Source organism: Schistocerca gregaria, chromosome 7, assembly GCF_023897955.1.
Source record: "Schistocerca gregaria isolate iqSchGreg1 chromosome 7, iqSchGreg1.2, whole genome shotgun sequence".
NCBI classification, from domain to species: Eukaryota; Metazoa; Arthropoda; class Insecta; order Orthoptera; family Acrididae; genus Schistocerca; species Schistocerca gregaria.
The window spans coordinates 421174051-421194914 of NC_064926.1; the positions used below are offsets into that span (position 1 = coordinate 421174051).

The following is a 20864-nucleotide window of genomic DNA, read 5'->3' on the forward strand; positions in this document are numbered from 1 at the left end:
CCTCTACATCCTTACATTTGTCCTCTAGACAATATTGATAGATAATTAATTCTTGAGAACATGTCCCTTGGAGAACAGCGGTTTTTGTACGTAAGAACGAACACGAATAGTAACAACCGCAAGAAACTTCTTCTTTTTCATGTGGTTACCGTTTTCTGTCAGTTTAAGACTATCTTCAGTCCAACCACCATGATGGTAGACGGTGGTGCTGAAAGGAGCACACGCTATGTCTCTACGGACGCTAACGGCGTTTCTTGCTTAATATTCGTAGATTCCTGTGACTTTTGTAATGCGAATAAAGTATGGAAGTTTACACAAAAAATTGTCTTGATCTGTATTATTTGTTTATTAGTGCTGCTCATAATTAAAGCCATTTAGTGAAAAACTGAGTGCTCTAGGGACAATGTCACTTGTTTGAGAACCTTCACGAAGAAATGTACGCGTTTTTGTAGTGGAGCTGGGGAACGGTGCTGACGAGTGCTGCGAGGGCGAATGACTTTCATTATAATTCACTGTTGTTGGACTAAAATTGCATTGACCCTATCGATTTGACACTTCCATCTATGTGAAGAAACTGAACGATTTTTTTTTTTCATGGTTTTTCATGGTTTCGAAGAACATACGTATTTCATCCTCTTGTGGTGATGCTTTCGACGTTTCAGAAGGGCATCCGTTTCCTTCCTCTATTTGGTCACAGGCCGTTGGCATATGTCTAAAAGAAGGTGTCCCGATATTTGCTGAGATTCGGGGGAAAATTCTTCACACACAATGATTTCTGGACAGTCATCGGCATTGCTGCGGAGGCCTTTATTGCTACTTTCCGTGTTTTCAGTGGGCGGTGTACAAACTGAAGAAAGTGTTCCTTTGGTCTCCCCTTCATTCTAGAAATCGTAGCAGTAACTCGCTACGTTTTTGCATCCGATTTTGTTATACCTGTTTCTTCCTTCCTCTGTGTTACGGCGTGACAGCGGATATCCTTCCATCGTCTTTTCTTGCTCTATTGCATTTCGATTGGACCCCCTCCCGAGAGGGGGGGGGGGGGGGACGAGCTGTCAGCATACAACTAGCGATAGTATGTTGGTTGTTCACAACACTGATAGGTGACGCGCAAAAAATGGTTCAAATGGCTCTGAGCAATATGGGACTTTAACTTCTTTGGTCATCAGTCCCCTAGAACTTATTACTAATTAAACCTAACTAACCTAAGGACGTCACACACATCCATGTCCGAGGCAGAATTCGAACCTGCGACCGCAGCGATCGCGCGGTTCCAGTCTGTAGCGCCTAGAACCGCTCGGCCACTCCGGACGGTGGGGACGCACAAGGAATTTAATTACACTCTTTATAAAACGGCATTTAAGCAAAATTCAAGTCACCATGATGTATAAAACATTCGTGCATAAAACATCATCGCACACTGAATCATTATACGTGAAATATGCGAACGAAAGAAAGTCTACATACATCAAAAATATTGAAAGAAACTCACTAAACGGAAATGTGATGAATTATAAGGCTCGACCGTTCAGCTGGATTTATGTAAGTCTGATTCTGCACCGTGTTTCGAAGGTTACTCATCTCACAACTCCACGAACGTACCACCTTAACATAAAAGTGCTCGCTAGAGTTCTGTAAATATTGTAACTACCACCACGTCCAACCTTGCAATAGGAGCCACAGAGTAGGCACACATTTACAGTACTATGCGAATGAACGATAGTCTGACTACAGTTCTACGTAAATCTTACTCAACTAGATCATTGCCTTAGCCTATGTGAACCCATCGAACATCAGCGAACGAATGGACCACGGTTTGTGCATTCAAAGCAAACGTTCTCTATTTGATCGTGTGTCGCGCCCGTCGCTGCCTGGTTCACCGTAACCAGCGCCTCAAATAGTTTCCTCGTGACATTCTGTTGAAAACATCAAAGAGAACCATGCTTTCAAAGTGCAATCGCTCAGAACAGAATACACCTGTACAGAGTCTACGATGTAACAACAAACGAAAGAAAATCAGTACAGAAAGTTGTGATTGGGATTGCATTGTTTGGGGGGAGGAGACCAGACTGCGAGGTCATCGGTCACATCGGATTAGGGAAGGAAGTCGGCTGTGCCCTTTCATAGCAACTATCCCGGCATCTGACTGGAGCGATTTAGGGAAATCACGGAAAACCTCAATCAGGATGGCCGGACGGGATTGAACCTGTCATCCTCCCGAATGCGAGTCCAGTGTGCTAGCCACTATGCCACCTCGCTCGTTGGAGAAACTTGTGAATCTGACAGAAAACATTCTGAAGGAATGTCACGAAGAACTGAATGATTGAAGAAGTACATAAACAATTCGATTTACCGAGTGTCGGATAGCTTCTAACCTCGAATTGCACTGTGTTTGCCATTGGTCTGTCACGACAATCACTCCGCTCTATCGAGGTTTTTCCAAGGAACTAGACAAGTTTCTACATTCATCAAGAAATCTGATTTGTCTAGTTTCGAACTAGCACTACTCGAATTTATTTGTAATTCTGTTCGAGATAATGCCAGAATAATAATCTTCAGCTTTCTGGTAATAGTACTTTAAACCGTTAATATTGCTTTTGACAATGTTGACTCTAATACACTATTTTAATTCTGAAGTTACTAGGGTTAAAAATGGGGCAATAACTATTCCCTGCAAACTGTAAAGAAATTCAGTTGCAGTTCTAACAGGTAAGGGACAGGGAAGAAAGAAAGTAGTTGGGAATATGTACACTCAGCAAGCAATAAGGGAAAGGAAGCACAAATTTGAGAAGGGATTATTGTTCAGAGAGGGTGAATTAAAAACTTTAAGGAAGTAAGGAAAGGACTTAAAAGAAAATATGAATGGATGAATAGTGTCCTAAAGTGAGTTAAAAGAGTCAAAAATAGAGTATTTGGATGAAGTTGTTTAAAGCTAGGTTAATCTGGGGGTGACTTACGTTAGGAAATGAAATACTAAAAGTAGACGAGTTTTACTGTTTCAGTACCAGAACAAATCAAGTCATCAGATACATATGCATAAAACTGAGCATCAGTATGTGTATGTACCAGAACTCATCCTCTTACGCCTCTGGACTGATGTGGGTCAAATGTTACACAAAAGCTCCTTGCCTTCAGGGAACCAGAGTAGGGGGTTTATAGTGCTCTACATCTAATATTTATGGAAATCCAGACTTGTGTTTTTAAGAAGCTGCCATGTAGGCTGCCCTGCACGACAGTTTTGTTGTGTGAGAATACTATCGACCTGCCTTATCGACCTGTTTTGCAGGGTAGCATATACATATAGGCCCTGAAGTGTAAGCTGCCCAGCACAACAGGCTTGGTGCGTTGGAATAGTATCTGCATGATTTATCAGCCAGCTTTTGATGGCATCCTATATGTCATGAAAAAAATAGTTTCCAAGACAGTGGCATGTAGGCTGTGCTGTATGGGAGGCATGTTGTGGGAGTAGTACAAGCCTGCATTAACTAACTGTTTTGAAGGGGCTGTGATGCAGAATGGCATGCCTAGGGGGAGGTTGAGATAGTAGAGGAGGCGCTGGAGAGAGAGAGAGGGGGGTGGCAGGAGGGGATGGATAGGGAGAGAGAGGGCGGAAGGGATCTACAGAGAGGGAGGGGGAGGAGAAGATGGACAGAGAAAAGGGGGTGGAGGAGATAGAAAAAGGGGCGGAGATAGGCTGAGATGTAGGAGGAGAAGCTGGATATACAGGGTGTTACAAAAAGGTACGGCCAAACTTTCAGGAAACATTCCTGACACACAAATAAAGAAAAGATGTTATGTGGACATGTGTCCGGAAACGCTTACTTTCCATGTTAGAGCTTATTTTAGTTACTTCCTCGATTCACCGCCAGTTGGCCCAATTGAAGGAAGGTAATGTTGACTTCGGTGCTTGTATTCACATGCGACTCATTGCTCTACAGCACTAGCATCAAGCACATCAGTACGTAACATGAACAGGTTAGTGTTCATCACGAACGTGGTTTTGCAGTAAGTGCAGTGTTTACAAATGCAGGTTTGGCAGATGCCCATCTGATGTATGGATTAGCACGGGGCAATAGCCGTGGCGCGGTACGTTCGTATCGAGACAGATTTCCAGAACGAAGGTGTCCCGACAGGAAGACGCTCGAAGCAACTGATCAGCATCTTAGGGAACATGGAATATTCCAGACTACGACTCGCAACTGGGGAAGACATAGAACGACTAGGACACCTGCAATGGATGAGGCAATTCTTCGTGCAGTTGACGATAACCCTACTGTCAGCGTCAGAGAAGTTGCTGCTGTACAAGGTAACGTAGACCACGTCACTGTATGGAGAGTGCTACGGGACAACCAGTTGTTTCCGTACCATGTACAGCGTGTGCAAGCACTATCAGCAGCTGATTGGCCTCCACGGGTACACTTCTGCGAATGGTTCATCCAACAATGCGTCAATCCTCATTTCAGTGCAAATGTTCTCTTTACGGATGAAGCTTCATTCCAACGTGATCAAATTGTAAATTTGCACAATCAACATTTGTGGGCTGACGAGAATCAGCACGAAATTGTGCAATCACGTCATCAACACAGATTTTCTGTGAAGAACGTTCTGAAGGCATTGTTGGTGATGTCTTGATTGGGCCCCATGTTCTTCCACCTACGCTCAATGGACCACGTTATCATGATTTCATACGGGATACTCTACCTGTGCTGCTAGAACATGTGCCTTTACAAGTACGACACAACATGTGGTTCATGCACGATGGAGCTCCTGCACATTTCAGTCGAAGTGTTCGTACGCTTGTCAACAACAGATTCTGTGACCGATGGATTGGTAGAGGCGGACCAATTCCATGACTTCCACGCTCTCCTGACCTCAACCCCCTTGACTTTCATTTATGGGGGCATTTGAAATCTCTTGTCTACGCAATCCCGGTACCAAATGTAGAGGCTCTTCGTGCTCGTATTGTAGACGGCTTTGATACAATACGCCATTCTCCAGGGCTGCATCAGTGTATCAGGGATTCCATGCGACTGAGGATCGATGCATGTATCCTCGCTAACGGAGGACATTTTGAACATTTCGTGTAACAAAGTGTTGGAAGTCAAGCTGGTGCGTTCTGTTGCTGTGTGTTTGTATTCCGTGATTAATGTGATTTGAAGAGAAGTAATAAAATGAGCTCTAACATGGAAAGTAAGCGTTTCCGGACACATGTCCAGATAACATATTTTCTTTCTTTGTGTGTGAGGAATGTTCCTGAAAGTTTGGCTGTACCTTTTTGTAACACCCTGTATAGGGAGGTCATGAAGTGATACGCACAGAGGGGGAGAGGAGGACATGGACTAAGGGATGTGTCCGTTATCTGCCATATACATGTATGCAGGTGAAGCCACAAGGAAACGGTAGTTGGATATAAAATGCAGACTGATAAAATCGAGAAACGTTTTCCTGAAGAAGTGAACCTGTCAAGTCTCTTTGCTCATCAAGTATTCATCAAAGGGACCGCTGTGTCACGAAGAAATCCATGGATAGCAGTCACTTTGACTAGATCTCTGGTGGGATCTTTCCTACACGCCGATCAGAGGGCTGAAGTAGGCGTAACATAGCGCTGATACTTATTGCTTGAATAAAATGGAAATTTAGACAGCTGAAGGTGAGAATTTGTACCAAGGCTGGGAATCGAACCCAGGGTTCCTGCTTAGTAGGCAGGTGTTCTAGCAACTAAGCCACCTAGGCACAGCTGTTCGCACAACTGCACGGATTATCCTGGCGTGCCTTGCTCCTTGGTCGAAATTCTCATTTCCGGCCGAGTCTACTTTAAATTCCCCCTAACACACGTACTAGGAAACTGATCAGAGTGAAAAAAATCGTTAAACAAATTTGTTACCTACACTGTAAAATAATTATTTGGAGTTGAGAACAACTAATGGTATAAATTAACTGAATTCTCCCTAGCTCAATAAAGGTTCTATTATGAGTACCATTTTTGCTATTACATAAACATATTAGAAGTGTTCGGTGATAATATACTTAAGTTATATAGTTCCACTGCTTCTGGCTAAATATGCTTTTAAACTGCGTCATAGAACCCTTGATATAATCACACGGAAACTGAGAAACTAAATGTTACAGAGTAGGTAGAACAGTGTTTCATGGAATGAATCAGGATCTAATCACAAGGAAAGGAACAACGTTGCCTACAGTATAAACACGCACACGTCGCAAATAAGTTCCGGTGACGTACAGGATATATTGAGGTGTGCAAAGAAAAGCCTTAGGAAAATCGTAAAGAATGAGAAAGTGCGCAACGTGGCAGCAGAAGCGCAGTGTCCCTAAACTGGTCGCAAGAAGAATGGGCGGCCGAAAAAATTGCTCTTCCCTGAAAATCGTAAATAACTTCTGATTTCAAAGACCGCGAACTCCAAGGGCATTAATCTCAGCAGTAAGCTAACTGGGAGAGAAAAACAAGTTATCAAAACATCGTTTTATACACAAATAAAACACGGTAACCAATAACTGTTGAGCATGTTTCTAATTATCACGATACATTTCGAAGATAAATTTCCATCTTCGTGTGCTGCAGCTTTAATTACTTCATTCGTGCTGTTCTACGCCACTTCCGTTCAACAAAAATTCTGAAACAGTGGGAAGAAAATTATGCTGCGACTTCTATAGCAATAACTTCGAAAAATGTCGGCAAATATCAGATGTTGTAAACTTGGAGTATTGTTATCATATTTACTGTCTCATTGTCTGGAGACCTACACATACAGCCGCCTCTCGGCAACTGAAAGTTAAGTACCATGGAAAATGTGTAAATAATTGTGAGTTAGATTAACAAAAGTTTGACTAAACACGAATCAAGGGAAAAAACCATTAAGGACAACTCCCACAAAAATAAATTGAATAAACAGTATTGTAATTTCAATTTTGTTTTGTTTACAAACGGAAACAGAAATTAAAAATAAGTACTTAAATTAAAGGAAAGACGCTTTTCTAGCCATTTCTAGCCATTTTATGACATTTTATTTCAAGTCAAAGGCACATTCTTCCGCATATACAGAAGAGAACTTAATTAATATTTCGAATGAAATCAGTGATCAGTGTTAGATAGTTGTTGACTTCGAATTACAGTGTGTTTGTGGGTGATCACACATGATAATCAAACCCATTTATCGAGCGTACCAATAAACATAGTATTTCTTCGATTTCTCTAGGGTTTTCTACAGACCGAACAACTGTTGCTATTTATCGGAAACTCGATTTATCAGAGTTCGAATTATCAAGAGTGGGGTGCACAAAAATATTTTTCCACAGATCAACCTGAACGTCTAAAGGTATTTTTGTATTACTGGACCTAGTGGTGAATATTATACTGAATTTAGTATGCGCCTTGTAGAAGGTAGTTGTAAGGGGCCCGGATGGAATATAATGGCTATTCTACCAGGGAAAATGGTTTGTGTTTTCTCAAATACCTCCCAATACCAGCACGAAACTGTTCAGTTCAGTACAATACTATGACTGCAACTATTGAAACGTTCATTCAGTATACGGTTGGAGTGAGTGGATGGTACGCTAGCACTTAACATGGGGCAATTCCAACGGAAGTTGGTCTATATTCTCAGCCAGTGGAAAAATGCTCCTATTTGGGCATGAAAAAGGTTAAGATGTTCCTGTTTAAAAATACTCTGACCGAAAAGTGGAATTCTAGCTCTTCATTCTATCTTCCTCAGTACCTTTAAAAATTCCCCCAAAACTTTTGGCATGCGAGCATGCTCGCACTCTCTTTAACATGTAACTCACCTCCCCTAACTGTAACTCACTCCACAATGTAAGTGGCTGACTCTAATCCACTCCCACTTGCCACTATCACTCACTCATTCATCCCAACTCATTGTCATTATCCTTTTGCGTCTCTCTCTCACTGCCTCCCGTCTAACAGCGACAGCCTCCTTCGTTCTGTCCTACTTGTATATTCTCCTCCGACCGTCTCTGTTGCCCTCTTGCTCTCTCTTACCGCTGGTGTCTCATTCACTACTTCCTTCCCACTGTTGCTGTCTCTTCTCGCTATCACTACCTCTCTTTTCCTCGTTGTAATTCTCATAAATTCTGCCTCTTATTATCGCTGTTTCCCAACCAATTCTTTCTTTTTATTCATCTCCCCTCGCACTGTCTCCTTCACTCTTTTCCTAGCACTGCTATTTCTGCGTCAGCAATGTTCCACTTCCACTGTGTCCCTCTCTTTCTCTCACACTACCACTGGCTTCATTCTATCTTCCTCAGTACCTTTAAAAATTCTCCCAAAACTTTTGGCATGCGAGCATGCTCGCACCCTCTATAACATGTAACTCACCTTTTATATCACAAATACTTCCTGCTATCTTTCAATATTAATTACTTTTCCATCTCTGTCCCACTGCCACTACCTCTTTATCTCATACCCGTCCTGGAGACCGCAATTTGATTGTGTCCAATAACTATCTTTAGGGTGTTTCTCGGTAACAGAAAAATATTTTTGAAAATGAGAAGATGGCGTTCTAGATACTTGTCTAGACATTATAAGGTTAAAACTTTAGCAAGTTTCCGCGATTACTTATTATTTAGATTTCGCGTCACACCGGCTTTTACGTGCATGTTTCATGTGTACAAGTCGGGTATCTTTGAACCTCCGTATCTCTGAAAAAGATAAAGAGCTCAAGTAATCTTTTAAGGGTGTTCGACATCGTGATCCTAGGAAGGTAATTTTAAAATTTCAACTATTTTCTCTGCATAGCCGTCTTGGAATCCGCACCTCAGTTTTCGTACCTAAAAACCATGTTTTTCCTTTTTTCTCAGGAAACGCCTATGAACTAAATGCTGCCACCATAAACGTCTAAGGCCCACCATATACCACGCATAATGCAAAAAGAACAAGCCGATTCCCACCATTTGCTTAAGCCGGAGGAAGTGTGTAACATTCAAACTCTGACCGTGTGCTGCAGGATAGTTAGTACGATAAAACGATCCTTCTGTTGGGTATACCAAGGGCTATCCAAACCACTTGACACAACCGTTTATCACCAATAGAACCCGAGGTATGAGCCCTCGGAAAAATCTCGTTGTTATATGGGGTGATTTGGAACAATTAGGTAAAGTGCGCTGCCTCATGCGTGCGGAGTAGTTCCATCTCAGGACTGCACTGTTTCGTCTATTTGTTAGCAGAATTATTATCTTAAGGGTTGCGTCCATGCTCCGTGATGGATGCATGCGAATGCGAGTTGGTATCACTCAGGATTCGGCTTAACTTTTGTACTGCATGGACCATTAGCACTATTCCCCGACAGCAAATACGTAAACGAACAACAAAAAGTACGTTTTAACACAAAATCCAACCTTTTTGGCGTCACGTTTTGCTCCATGGATCCGACTAGCGAGCCAGCTTTCCGATACTACAGTATCTATATCCCGACCATTCGCCCGCCACCTCTTGCGCACAGAAACAAACGCGACGCTATCGGCACTAACGTGAGTGTCGATACCAAACACTGAGATATATAATCAAAATATCCACGGGTGTACGTACTGCCGGTCTACAGTGTCCATCGGGCACAATATTTCGGCGATCTTACATGTCGCCATCATCAGTTGAACTGACGGACTGAGCTCCTGTGAACGTACCGGCACGGAGATCAGTACTCTATGGCTGCTCAGGGGGAACTGGGTCCGGTCGCAGCGGCAGCCGATTTAAATACCCTCCGCCCGCGGCGCGCTCCCTCCGCTGTCCGCACCCCGCGCCAAGGTCGGGCGGTGGAACAGATTGCGACGGAGTCTGAGATGATGTCGGAGTGATGGCTCTGTCCGCCGTGGTCGTCACAACTATACGTTTGCTCGATTTACTCTTGATGAACCCAGTCGTTGGTTCCCAAGCCTTGCTAAGATTATAGCCACAGGCACGGTTTATGGGGTCGTCATTGGTGCGAATTTCGATGGCCTCTCTAACAACGCTGTCCCAGTATCTCGACGTCTGTACCAGAATCCTTACTCCATAGCGTGATTTTCCGACAAACAATGTTCCGCGACCGCCAACTTGCTCGGATACATCAGTCGAGTGTGCCTCTGGTGTTCACGGCATCGATCCTCGACGGTACGCATCGTCTGACCAATATACGACTTGCCACATTGACACGGAATCTGGTACACGCCGGCCTTCCTCAAACCTAGGTCATCTTTGGTGCTCCCCACCAGTGCACGAGTTTTATTCGGAGGACAAAACACAGTTCCGACCCGGTGTTTCTTCAAAATGCGGGCGATTTTCCCCGAGAGTGCACCTGTATATGGAATCAACGCAGTGCCTACCTCCTCCCTCGTGATTTCATCCATCTCCACAGGTTGTGCTGTAGTGGTTGGGCGGAGAGCCACTCTGAGTACCCATTTTTTCGAAATACAGCTCTCAGATGTTCCAATTCCTGAGGCAGACTCTCTGTGTCATAGTGCACGCCCTATGTACTAGAGTTTTAAGTACCCCATTCCTCTGTGAAGGGTGGTGGCAGCTGTCTGCGTGCAAATACATATCAGTGTGCGTTGTCTTCCAATACACCCCATGACCTAGGGTGCCGTCAGCCCTTCTCTTGACCAAGACGTCAAGGAAAGGCAATTTACCCTCCGTTTCAGTCTCCATAGTGAATTTGATGTTGGGATGTATGGAGTTCAGATGTGTAAGGGAGTTTATCCATACCATTTAGGTAGATGACGAGCATGTCGTCCACGTAACGGAAAAAGAAAGTAGGTTTCCATTCGGATGACGACAGGGTTTCCTCATCAAAGTTCTCCATGTACAAATTCGCTACCACTGGCGAGAGTGGGTTAACCATGGCGACTCCCTCCGTTTTTTGTAGTATTCTCCATTAAAAAGAAAATAAGGCACTTAATAGCAAACAAGACCCTGTTTTACCTAGTCCTCGTTAACCTGGATAATATTTTGTTTCCTTTTCCTTTCTTTAACGCGAAAATGAACGGTATACGGTTGTTACGATATATTTGTTATGTTTGCACCTCAAGTTGGTAGGGGTCATCTGACACACGCTTCCAGCTATCGCCCGTCTCTATCACTTCGTCGTCGACGGGATGTTAAACCCTAATCTTCCTTTCTTCCTTCCTTCCTTCCTTCCTACTACTGTTTCTAAGATCGATTCTGAAGTCATGGAAAAGAGTGTGGCCTGGTATTCGTGATTCTGCAGCTGCATTACGTGCATATCTTCGAAACTGACATTCCATCAGTGAGGTGACTGAATGGGCACGTCCCAAAAGCTAATAAATTGGAAAAAAGTTGTGAAGACCTGATATCTTTGAAACTTTAGCAAAAACTCATGGTTCTTCGCATATAAGCGGTGTGATATAGATGCCTGGGTGCAGAATAACAGTGATGAAGGTTATGGCACGATGTCAGTCAAGTATCTTCTCAAATGGCGTCATTAGTCTGATAGCACCCCGCATCAGTCCTCCCACCTAGGAAAAATCCCTGGCAGTACGGTCTTTTGTAAGTCATTTTTCTGAGAGTAATACTTTTAAAGCTTCTTTGTTGATGTAGGCTCAAGATGTAAGTCAAAGTGAAAATCAGACGAGAAACACATTAAGGCAGTTACATTTTTCGTTCTGGGATCATATGGAATATCCTAAGTTATTCATAAGGAACATGTTCAATCATATTTCATTCGTCAGTTGCGCAGCACATTTTATTACAGTCACTTTCCTTTGGTACTAATTTTGAGCTTACAACAAAAGAGAGTATGTCCGCTTTTGCATGCGTGCCCCATCCAGTAGATGTTTCCTTTAGTAGTTTACTTCTCCCGGTGACAGTAACGACCCCGTTGGAGAGCTATACCTCATTCTGTTGTTTACCTACAACTCGGCAGCAGTAGCGCAACAGTCGGCGTGGGTTATACTCTCAGCATCCTTAAACGTGCTGCAGGAAACTGCTGAGGGCCTCCGGCTCCACTGTGTTCGTGTAGACGGACACGAAGGGCCATGAAAAATGCAGCAGCCAATTAAAGTTTGCAGAGTTGTTTGTAAGCACACACTTGGTGAGCTGGAAGTAAAAGGAAGTTGCTGGAGAGGGATAAATCGGCTCTCCGGGCTCCGACTCGTCCAGTCACGAATACCAACTGCTCTTTACTTCGTTCGCTTACGTCTTATCCTTCGGCAGAATAGCCACACTTTTCACTTTTGTTCCGGACGCTACCTGACTCTCCAATTAGGAAGATAAATAAAATCACTCTATAGCTCAAAAACCGAATTACAGTTATTTATTAGATTTTATGAGTGTACTACAGAATGCAGTTAATATTCTAAAATCTTTTACAAATTTATTATCACATTAATTTACACAATATTTTATTACAAACCTGTAGTTTTCCCCATGGTGCAAGAATAAATAAATTCTTGATTGAATTCATCCTTGAGCAATCAGCGTGTCGACTACATCTGCACGATAGCCTACCATACGACTATGTGGACGACATTCAGCTGGAACATTTCCCTAACTCTGCGTACATTCCATCCCCTTCCCTATCCTACCCTCCTCTACCGCCTCCTACGTTACTAGAACTGGCAGGGGTGTCCTCGTACCACAGCCTTTTTTCCAGACATTAAGTGCTTGAGATGAAGGGCTGAAATTCCTCCGAGCTTTCCAGAGCTACACTTCATATCATTTCTCATGACTACTCTCACTCCTAGGAGCTAAAAGACAACGGATATGATATCAAGCAGACTAGGAAAGCGAAGGATTCGCCACTGGTATATTTCGATTATTTTTAAATGTCACCCCTTTCATACCCCCCCCCCCTATAAGGATGTAAGGTCGTCTTACCTCTCGGTAATGGTTCCTAGAACTATATCATATTGCACTGAGTTTCACTGACATTGCTAAAGACATTCCACAACTATCTGAAATATACAACATCCCCACCTCCCATCCCCCAAAAACACGCCTGTTAATGTAAACATATACACTCCTGGAATTTGAAATAAGAACATCGTGAATTCATTGTCCCAGGAAGGGGAAACTTTATTGACACATTCCTGGGGTCAGATACATCACATGATCACACTGACAGAACCACAGGCACATAGACACAGGCAACAGAGCCTGCACAATGTCGGCATTAGTACAGTGTATATCCACCTTTCGCAGCAATGCAGGCTGCTATTCTCCCATGGAGACGATCGTAGAGATGCTGGATGTAGTCCTGTGGAACGGCTTGCCATGCCATTTCCACCTGGCGCCTGAGTTGGACCAGCGTTCGTGCTGGATGAGCAGACCGCGTGAGATGACGCTTCATCCTGTCCCAAACATGCTCAATGGGGGACAGATCCGGAGATCTTGCTGGCCAGGGTAGTTGACTTACACCTTCTAGAGCACATTGGGTGGCACGGGATACATACGGACGTGCATTGTCCTGTTGGAACAGCAAGTTCCCTTGCCGGTCTAGGAATGGTAGAATGATAGGTTCGATGACGGTTTGGATGTACCGTGCACTATTCAGTGTCCCCTCGACGATCACCAGAGGTGTACGGCCAGTGTAGGAGATCGCTCCCCCACCATGATGCCGGGTGTTGGCCCTGTGTGCCTCGGTCATATGCAGTCCTGATTGTGGCGCTCACCTGCACGGCGCCAAACACGCATACGACTATCATTGGCACCAAGGCAGAAGCGACTCTCATCGCTGAAGACGACACGTCTCCATTCGTCCCTCCATTCACGCCTGTCGCGACACCACTGGAGGCGGGTTGCACGATGTTGGGGCGTGAGCGGAAGACGGCCTAACGGTGTGCGGGACCGTAGCCCAGCTTCATGGAGACGGTTGCGAATGGTCCTCGCCGATACCCCAGGAGCAACAGTGTCCCTAATTTGCTGGGAAGTGGCGGTGCGGTCCCCTACGGCACTGCGTAGGATCCTACGGTCTTGGCGTGCATCCGTGCGTCGCTGCGGTCCGGTCCCAGGACGACGGGCACGTGCACCTTCCGCCGACCACTGGCGACAACATCGATGTACTGTGGAGACCTCACGCCCCACGTGTTGAGCAATTCGGCGGTACGTCCACCCGGCCTCCCGCATGCCCACTATACGCCCTCGCTCAAAGTCCGTCAACTGCACATGCGGTTAACTTCCACGCCGTCGCGGCATGCTACCAGCGTTAAAGACTGCGATGGAGGTCCGTATGCCACGGCAAACTGGCTGACACTGACGGCGGCGGTGCACAAATGCTGCGCAGCTAGCGCCATTCGACGGCCAACACCGCGGTTCCTGGTGTGTCCGCTGTGCCGTGCGTGTGATCATTGCTTGTACAGCCCTCTCGCAGTGTCCGGAGTAAGTATGGTGGGTCTGACACACCGGTGTCAATGTGTTCTTTTTTCCATTTCCAGGAGTGTATTACACAACGCCTATCTTCACTGTAAATGTCGCTTTTATTAAGTATTTTTATCAGCATTTTAACCTTACGTCTGTAGATTTACACTGAGATGACAAGTGCCATTACATAGCGATATTAACTTATACGGAAGGTGACAGGTATAAAAGGGCTGTCATTTGCGCAGGTGATTCATTTCATACATGATTATGGGCTTACGACGGGAATTAACAGACTTTCAATGCGGAATGGTAACTGGAGCTAGACACATGAGACATTCCGTTTCTGAAATCATTCGGGAACTGAATATTCCGAGATCCATAAGGTCAGGAATGTGCTGAGGATACCAAAATTTCCAGGCATTATCTGTCACCACAGACAACACAGTGGTCGACAGCTTTCACTTAACGATCGAGAGCAGCGGCGTTTGCGTTAGAGTTGTCAGTGCTAACAGACAGTCAAACTGCCTGAAATAATCGCAGAAATCAATATGGAACGTTCGATGAAGGTATCCGTTAGAACAGTACGCCGTAATGAGGCGTTAATGGACTACGGCACCAAATGGCTGACGCGAGTACCTTTGCTAGCTGCACGAAGTAGCCTGCAGTGCCTCTCGTGGATTCGTGACCTTCGGTTTTACATTAGATTACTGGAAAACGGTGGTCTGGTCACATGACTCCCGATTTCAATTGTTAAAAGCTGATGGTAGGGTATGGTTGTGGAGCATACCCCATGAAGCGATAGACTTAGGTTGTCAACAAGGCACTGTGCAAGCTCGTCGTGGCTTAATAACGGTGGGGACTCTGTTTACGTGGAACGAACTGGGACCTCTGGTCCACCTGAGTTGATAATTTATATTCGGCTACTTGGACATAATTTGCAGCCATTCGTGGTCTTCGTGTTCCCAAACAAAGCTGGAATTTTTATGGCTGACAGTGCGCCATGTCATCTTGCCGCAATTGTCCGCAAGGATTTCAAAGAACATTGTGGTCAATTCGAACGAATGCACGTCGCTCTTAACGGAACTAAGTCGACAGAGGTAAAGGTAATATCTAGAGTACCACAGGGAAGTGTGATAGGACCGTAGCTGTTCACAATATATATAAATGATCTAGTAGAAAGCGTCGGATACTCTTTACGGCTATTCGCAGATTATGCAGTTCGTTACACCAAATTAGCAACGCCATAAGATAGTAAGAATTTGCAGAACGACCTGCAGAGAATTGATGAATGGTGCAGACTCTGGCAGTTGACCCTGAACGTAAATAAATGTAGCATATTGCTCTTACATAAGAAAAGAAATCCACTACTGTACAGCTACACAACTGATGACAAACAGCTCGAGGCAGCGTCTGCCGTAAGATATCTAGGAGTTACTATCCAGATCGACCTTAAGTGGAATGACTATGTAAAACAGATAGTGGGAAAATCAGACACAAGATTCAGATTCATCGGAAGAATCTTAAGGAAATATAACTCATCCACGAACGAATTGGCTTATAAGGCGCTTGTTCGAACGGTTCTTGATAACTGTTCACCTATCTGGGATCCCTGTCAGGTAGGACTGATAATGGAGACAGAGAATATCCAACGAAGAGCGGCGCGTTTCGTCACGAGATCGGTTAGGTGGTGAGAGAGTATTACGGAGATGGTAAACAAACTTCTCTGGCAGAAGTTACAAGAGAGACGTTGTGCATCACGGAGAGATTCACTATTGAAATTTTGGAACAGCACTTTTAGGAGGAGTCAAATAACATATTACTCCCCCCGCCCTCCCCCCCCCCCCCCCCCTCCTTACCACATACATCTCGCGTATTGACCACGAGGAAAAAAATCGAGAAATTAGAGCCAATACTGAGGCTTATCGACAATCATTCTTCCCACGCACTATTCGCGAATGGAACAGGGTTGGAGGGATTAAATAGTGGCACCGAAAGCACTCTTTCCACACACTATTAGGAAGCTTGCGGAGTGTAATATAGATGTAGATCAGTCCGTGTGTGTGGGTTACCGGTGAACACTGTGGCTGGGACCACGACGTCAAAAAATTGCAAGGTACAGTCTGTCTCTGTCTCCATCGTGGACCTGATGTCGTGAATGCTGTTGATGTGGGCCAGGTTTTTTTTCATCCATGAGACCAGACAGCGTACGTGTCTTCGACGTAACGATAAAAGAACCAAGCCCTGCAGGAGCCGTGTCGAGGGCAATATCCTCAAAGTAGTACATAAACAGGGACGCTATAACTGGAGCTAATGTGATTCCCATCGCGACGCCGTCCGTCTAGTTAAAATATTCTCCATCATATAAAAAATACTATGACCTCAGGGTGTGGTTAAATAAATCTACAACCACAATTGTGTCAACAGATAACTGTGAGAGTAGATGTTGATGTTGTTGTGGTCTTCACTCCTGAGTCTGGTTTGATGCAGCTCTCCATGCTACTCTATCCTGTGCAAGCTTCTTCATCTCCCAGTACCTACTGCAACCTACATCCTTCTGAATCTGCTTAGTGTATTCATCTCTTGGTCTCCCTCTACGATTTTTACTCTCCACGCTGCCCTCCAATGCTAAATTTGTGATCCCTTGATGCCTCAAAACATGTTCTATCAACCGGTCCCTTCTTTTTGTCAAGTTGTGCCACAAACTCCTCCCCAATTCTATTCAATACCTCCTCATTAGTTATGTGATCTATCCATCTAATCTTCAGTATTCTTCTGTAGCACCACACTTCGAAAGCTTCTATTCTCTTCTTGTCCAAACTATTTATCGTCCATGTTTCACTTCCATACATGGCTACACTCCATACAAATACTTTCAGAAATGACTTCCTGACACTTAAATCTATACTCGATGTTAACAAATTTCTCTTCTTCAGAAACGCTTTCCTTGCCATTGCCAGTCTCCATTTCATATCTTCTCTTCTTCGACCATCATCAGTTACTTTGCTCCCCCAAATAGCAAAACTCCTTTACTACTTTAAGTGTCTCATTTCCTAATCAAATTCCCTCAGCATCACCCGATTTAATTTGACTACATTCCATTATCCTCGTTTTGCTTTTGTTGATGTTCATCTTATATCCGCCTTTCAAGACACTTTCCATTCCATTCAACTGCTCTTCCAGGTCCTTTGCTGTCTCTGACAGAATTACAATGTCATCGGCGAACCTCAAAGTTTTTAATTCTTCTTCATGGATTTTAATACCTACTCCGAATTTTTCTTTTGATTCCTTTACTGCTTGCTCAATATACAGATTGAATAACATCGGGGAGAGGCTACAACCCTGTCTCATTCCCTTCCCAACCACTGCTTCCCTTTCATGCCCCTCGACTCTTATAACTGCCATCTGGTTTCCGTACAAATTGTAAATAGTCTTTCACTCCCTGTATGTTACCCCTGCGACCTTCAGAATTTGAAAGAGAGTATTCCAGTTAACATTGTAAAAAGCTTTCTCTAAGTCTACAAATGCTGGAAACGTAGGTTTGCCTTTCCTTAATCTTTCTTCTAAGATACGTCGTAAGGTTAGTATTGCATCACGTGTTCCAACATTTCGACGGAGAGAGTAGATGTATGGAATATTTGAGGGGAATGCGCAGGAATAATGATACCACATCATAGCTAACCATCATACGTCTAAGACGCGAGCATTTAATTCGACTAATGAATTCGATCGTATTCAAAAATGGCTCTGAGCACTGTGGGACTTAACATCTATGGTCATCAGTCCCCTGGAACTTAGAACTACTTAAACCTAACTAACCTCAGAACATCACACAACACCCAGTCATCAGGCGATCGTATTCTTTCTGTGGTGCACACAGGGACCAATTCGTGGAGTGAGGAGGCTGGTGATATATTTTGCAAGTCTCTAAGTTGGTGATCCAATAGTTCACGCGATGGTGCAGAGAGGTGTGTTGTTCTTGTGAACCTTTGCAAGGCCGATACAACGTATGTGGTCGAAGTTCCTGAGGGAGGAGCTTTTTAACGACATTCTCTTCCAGTGAACAACCTCCTACGTCTCCTCATTATTTCGGACGTTGAGTCCGTTTCTACTTTTCGACACGTTTCCTCCTCCAGCATCAACCGTATCTTAGCGTCTTAGTCAGCTCGTTCCATAATGACGGCTGCATTGCTCTTGGCTGCTGCAGAAGTGAGATGATAGAACTACATCTACATTTATACTCCACAAGCCACCCAACGGTGTGTGGCGGAGGGCACTTTACGTGCCACTGTCAGTCGCGTTTGGTTCGCGGGAAGAACGACTGTCGGAAAGCCTCCGTGCGCGCTCGAATCTCTCTAATTTTACATTCGTGATCTCCTCTGGAGGTATAAGTAGGGGGAAGCAATATATTCGATACCTCATCCAGAAACCTGGACAGCAAGCTACACCGCGATGCAGAGCGCCTCTCTTGCAGAGTCTGCCACTTGAGTTTGCTAAACATCTCCGTTACGCTATCAAGCTTACCAAATAACCCTGTTATGGAGCTCCCGCAGAAGGGCCAACAAAGACGAATACATGGTTACTGGCTGTCTTCTTTTTTTGTATCGGTACAAGCATGTGGTACCCACGTATACAATTTGGGCATGTTACCTACTGAATGCAAATGGCACAAAATGGTTGTGTGATCACATTCAATAATTTGTGCCAATCTCCACGTTATTTGCAGATGTTTATTCTGAACTAATTGATTAGGCAGTTTTCATTCAAAACAGAAGTCTTTCGGAATGTCGAATTTTCTTCTCGAAACGGAAAAATCATTTTCATGGCGTCCTCTCAGAAAATGCTTCTTGTGGTGTACTCCATACTGATTAGTTTTAAAATGGCGAGAAACACCTGCTGACAAGCTCCTGTTCGCAAAAATCAAACTTTAAACTGCAGAAAAACAACTGAATTATATAAGAAACGAAAGCTTCTTCACCGTGCAGTGGTGTCAAACCGTTGAAGAACGGTACCAGTTTACACAGCGATCCAATATTTCCTGCCGTACGTTGTGGCCGAGAGGTTCTAGGCGCTGCAGTCCGGAACGGAACTGCTACTACGGTCTCAGGTTCGAATCCTGCCTCGGGAATGGATGTGTGCGACGTTATTAGGTTAGTTAGGTTTAAGTAGTTCTAAGTATAAGGGACTGATGATCTCAGATGTTAAGTCCCAAAGTGCTTAGAGCTATTTGAACCAATATTTCTCGTAGTTGGGTTGGGTTTTTTGGGGAAGAAGACCAGACATCGAGGTCATCGGTCCCATCGGATTAGGGAAGGACGTGGAAGGAAGTCGGCCGTGCCCTTTCAAAGGAACCATCCCGGCATTTGCCTGGAGCGATTTAGGGAAATCACGGATAACCTAAATCAGGATGGCCGGACGCGGGATTGAACCGTTGTCCTCCCGAATGCCAGTCCAGTGTCTAACCACTGCGCCACTTCGCTCGGTATATTTCTCGTAGTGTACCATTCGGTTTGTGTCTAAAAATTACGTGTGTTCAGGATAATTTGTTGGAGAACTGGCAGGTCACGTCCTAGAAGGAAGACATACAAATCATCTCGCAACCACACTGCGAAGGCAGTAACCCCACAAGTTACCGTTCTGCTTTTATGTACGCAAGCAAACACTGAGCTCTCCCACGTAGTCTGCCGCAGATTGTGAGGCCGCGGCTTCTTCCAGGAATCGGGCCGCTCTTCAAACGGCGTAATTAACCGCAGCAGAAACCTGCTGCGACACACTCCGCAAAACTCGATGCGAGATCAAGAGGCGCTCTACGACCGCTTTCCCTCACCCTGCTCTCCGACAGATATCCGCTGTGCTCTCCGTCCCAACCCAAACAGCAGCCTGCAGCTCTCCCTCCCTCCCTCCCTCCCTCCCTCCCTCCCTCCCTCCCTACAGCTGCGTCTGCTCGCAAACACAGCCAGCGCTCTGGGTCCTCTGAAAGCTTTCCGCTGCGCCGAACCACGCAGTGCTTCAAACTCCAGAGATCCGCTAAATCTCACTGCGTATCGCACTGCCTCTCTGGTGTCCTGATGGGTTTTGTGGCGCTGCGGACTCTGTCTAAACTAGACTACGGTCTCCCGAGTTCAGCCAAACTTCCTTCAGTAGAGATCTCTTCACGTCGCAGCAAATGTGATATTTTTATTCTGTCAAACGTTGCTCTCAGTTTCCTTTACTGATTTCGCCTAATGAATGATTCACACATCATTAAAACTTGATACGATAGAAAAGTATCCTACATTGCCCACAGTTCGAGCAAAATACACTCCTGAAAATTGAAATAAGAACACCGTGAATTCATTGTCCCAGGAAGGGGAAACTTTATTGACACATTCCTGGGGTCAGATACGTCACATGATCACACTGACAGAACCACAGGCACTTAGACACAGGCAACTGAGCATGCACAATGTCGGCACTAGTACAGTGTATATCCACCTTTCGCAGCAATGCAGGCTCCTATTCTCCCATGGAAACGATCGTAGAGATGTTGGATGTAGTCCTGTGGAAC

General features: G+C 44.7%; 1 protein-coding gene and 1 non-coding gene across 3 annotated transcripts in view; one reads left to right on the forward strand and one right to left on the reverse strand.

Moving 5' to 3' along the window:
• The window catches only part of LOC126281204 (synaptotagmin-11), a 1096906-nt gene that overhangs the window by 858133 nt on the left and 217909 nt on the right, over positions 1-20864 (forward strand). The gene's annotated exons all lie outside the window — the stretch shown is intronic.
• Trnas-acu (transfer RNA serine (anticodon ACU)) lies at positions 5659-5730 on the reverse strand. Its single transcript has one exon. It is a non-coding gene; the product is annotated as a tRNA-Ser (tRNA).